The sequence below is a fragment of the Daktulosphaira vitifoliae genome, unplaced genomic scaffold (genome assembly GCF_025091365.1).
Source record: "Daktulosphaira vitifoliae isolate Bord-2020 unplaced genomic scaffold, ASM2509136v1 Scaffold_3, whole genome shotgun sequence".
NCBI lineage: Eukaryota > Metazoa > Arthropoda > Insecta > Hemiptera > Phylloxeridae > Daktulosphaira > Daktulosphaira vitifoliae.
The window spans coordinates 21,879,047-21,883,044 of NW_026099574.1; positions in this window are offsets into that span (position 1 = coordinate 21,879,047).

Genomic DNA, 3,998 nt, shown 5'->3' on the forward strand with positions numbered 1-3,998 from the left:
AATAATAATGCAGTCTTATGTACTATTTCCAATATACTACTCACAATCCCTAATAATTTTTGTGTTGGAAAATTGTCTTCATTTTTTGAAAATATGAAGGCTCGTATTGTCTGTATTGATACATATAAGATATGTTACGATACGGGCGAAACGACAATTATATAATGTAACGTGCTTATAAAATGTTCTGTGAAACTAAAGGTATTCTCGGTAAACATAGTTCAGACAGCTAGCGCCGTTTTTTAGGTAATAACTAGTCTCTAGTCTCTAGTGTTTAGTCTTTATCTCTAGTCTCTAGCTATATACTAAAATCCCATCCCTTCATTATAGATGTACCTGAAACAGATTTTGCGTTTTTTCTGCTTTAAAATTCCGTTTTTTAGACTAGTGGAGACCGCACACCGGTACCGTTCGACATGACTTGCGGTGTCGAGTCATTTCTTGCCTCCGTGAGATTTTTTTTGTGTCCCCGTTTTTCGTAATTCGCGATTTTCAGTAAGCACACGTATCGATCTGGAAAATAAAACGAATGGTAATCGAATCGTTTTTGTATTATAAGGTATGACATTAGTTACAAATCCGTGTGAGGTAAAAAGTGACTGTCGTATCAAATTTTAATGCGAAAATGTTTGAAATTTATATTATTATTATTATGATATTTTATGTCATGAATATTTAACGAATTTGCATTCAGAGAGAACAACGTGAAGGTGAAGGTCATACAATCTCTCCACACAAAACGGAAATTTCCCCGGCCGTATAGATGCCATTTGGAGTTCAAATAGCAAATACACAGCTCGGAAAAATATCCATTTCGGAGGACACACGGGTACACAGGCAGAATATTCGTATAAACGCTTAAGTCACGCCCGTCAAAATCAAGTCAATTTTGCCCGGATTATACCACTTAATCCGTTCAAAACACTTGATTACCTGCTATACCGCGGGACCGCATTCCATGTCGCCATTGAACGCTCATTCAATGCAATATAACATTGCACAACACGGGAAGATATCCGTTTCAAACCGACGGGGACACAGGCAGAATAATCACATAAACGCTCAAGTCATGCCCGTCGTGGCCGGCACCCCTAAACAACCTGTGATGGAAATCAAAAATTTTGTGCGGTTACATCACGTAATCCCTTCAAAAAACGTGATTTACATCATAATTCTAATACTTCCCTGTACACGACGTTTTTCACAACGCACGGCCCGTCCGCGACTGACAAAGTGTACACCTTGATAGAATTCTGGTTGTGCACCCTCGAAAACGTCACGTACAGCTGTACCGTCAACGATAGGCCGACACGATCGAACGTCTGACCCTGTGACTTGTTGATTGTCATGGCGTAGCAGAGCCTCACAGGGAACTGGTAACGACACATGTGGTACGGAATGTCACCGTCCTTAGACATCCTCGTCTGAATTATCAGAACGACTATCTCCTCGGCGTCGAGATCTATCAACAGTTTAGTTTTAAAATTATGTTGCCTGAGCTGAGTAATTGCCAGTCTGGTAAAATAATTTTAATATGAATAAAAAATTTCTTCTTGAGAGTGGTGACTACAGTGATGAGATCCTTGATCTTTAATTAAGTATTGAATCTAAATGAGATAAAAATCAAATCAGTTGAAAATTTATTTTAACTTAAAAAGAATTAAGAAAAAATGCAAAGAATTCCTTGCTATATGCAGGTTGGAACCTTGTACCCCAAGCGCGTAAAACACAAGTTTTACAACACAAAGACACGGCAACCGTACGTCGCTAACGACGACTGAAAAAATTGGCCATTTAAGCTAGTTCAAATTTCAAAGTTATTTTTATCAACTTCAAGAAGCAAAAAAATTTAAATAAGTTTAACTTTCTATGCTATATCAATATTTAATTTATATAATATTTATGAAAATCTGTACTCCCCTTGTCAGGTATTTTAAAATAAAATAAAATACAAAACCCAGAATTTTAACACGACGCCACACAGAACGTAAAACGTATTCAACGCTCCAGAGATAGCGTGTTTTCCGTATCTGTGACGACCACGCCTTCCGTCATTTTAAAATAACCGCCTCGCGCATTCGTCGTTCGAAATCGGTGCATCATTTATATTTTGACTGTCTTACATCGCATACCATTTAGTAACATTGATTTGCGTTCCAAATCGTGTGCGTGTGGGTATCGTTAAGCTGCAATCTTATGTATGAGTTTTGGACGACTCGCAGGGTCGTACATACAGTAAAATATTCGTATTTTTAGAATTAACTACGTGTATGCTCGTCATTATCGTTTGTTATAATAGTATAATTGCTATTATTAGCAATTAGCTCTCACCGAACCCATTTCTTTCAACAATACGTCAAAAGATCACAAATCATATCTAATCGAAGATATTACCCTCAAAACTTGAAAAAATTTCCCTCTTTCTCCGTAAATGGGGGAAATCTCCAAAAAAATTATAAATTTAAAAATCGCTAATTTTCGACTTCTTTCAATTTATTTTCCTTAAAACTGTCATAACATTTAAAAATGACTATATCAATATAATTTTTTTTTTATAAATGCACAATAACTTTACCTATCATTTGGTATAATGATTTTATAAATGTAACCCTTTACTTGCCCACAGGGAGAATTCAAAATGACGTTTTCACAAAAATTATTTTTTTCAAGCTCACTTTTGAAAGTGTTATAATAATAAACATAAAACGTTATAATACGTTTTACTATGCCGCCAATGATACTGAGTCCCTCCTAACAGTGCGTGCAACGGTATAACCACTACCACGATTGATAACGGTTCCAGCAACGTTAAGCCGGCCACCTGTCACACACAACATATCACCGTAGATTTTAAGGCTAGATTTTTAAGTTCGGTAGAATAAGTGTGGAATACTCAATAAAAGATTTTTGGATTTGTAACATTTTTTATTATTCAGTATTAGTTTATAGTGGTCATAAGGGCCTTTTAATAAATTAGTCATTTTTAGTCAAACCTGTGATATATATCTGAACTGTGATATTTGTGAATTTTTACTGAACTGTTTAAGAGATTTATGTTTTATTATTGAGAAAATTTGTGTATTGTGGTCATGTTTAATTGTATCATATTATAGTTTATGTTTTATATTTGCGTTAGAAACAACTGCCCAGCTAAAGCCTTGTAAGTAGTTGTTTGTGTATATATTTAATTTTGTTCATTGAGTATCCAGTTTGCTCGTATTGATTTTGATTTATTGAACAGAATTTAGTAAAATATTTATCCTATTGTTAGCATGAGGCTGAGCGTTCCATAATCATAAGGGTCTTGAAAATATAGTTTGTTAAAAGCCATAAGGGTGGGGTTTGGTGATTAGTGAATTATATTGTAGATGAATTATTTTTTCTATTAAATTATTGTGTTTTTCTCCCTTTTTTTTGTCTGTTCAATATCCTATCACTATAAGTAGATAGCTAGTCATTTCTTGTTACTACATTAAAGTTTTTATTACCATTTTAGTTTTATCTTGATTATTTATTGAAGGAGTTATAGTTATTATCGTTTATTTTTATAAGGTCTATAGCTCTAATATATATTACTATTAAGTAAAATTAAAACTATATTAAAAATATTATTAATTTAAAAAAACTAAAAAATATTAAAAATATTAAACTCAAAAGCCACAAAAAAATTAATGAAAAGTCGCGGATACGTATTTCGGAAACAATGTTACCATTATCAACGCTAAACACATACTGACACCCCGACTAGAAAAAACTCCCTTATATACCCCTAGTGACCTTATCACCTAGTGACGTTATCACTAAGTAATATTATCACATTTTGCCAGTTTACACAAGTTTAATAATGAATTTTTCAGTGGGCCAAGATCCCAATTAATTAAATTGTTTTTATTTTTAAACATTTCTATTGCTTCTCTGATATTAAGTTCTTTGTAATTATTTACGTTTTTAATTAGTTTTATGGTTTTAATAGAGTGATTATGTGTCAATAAATGTTC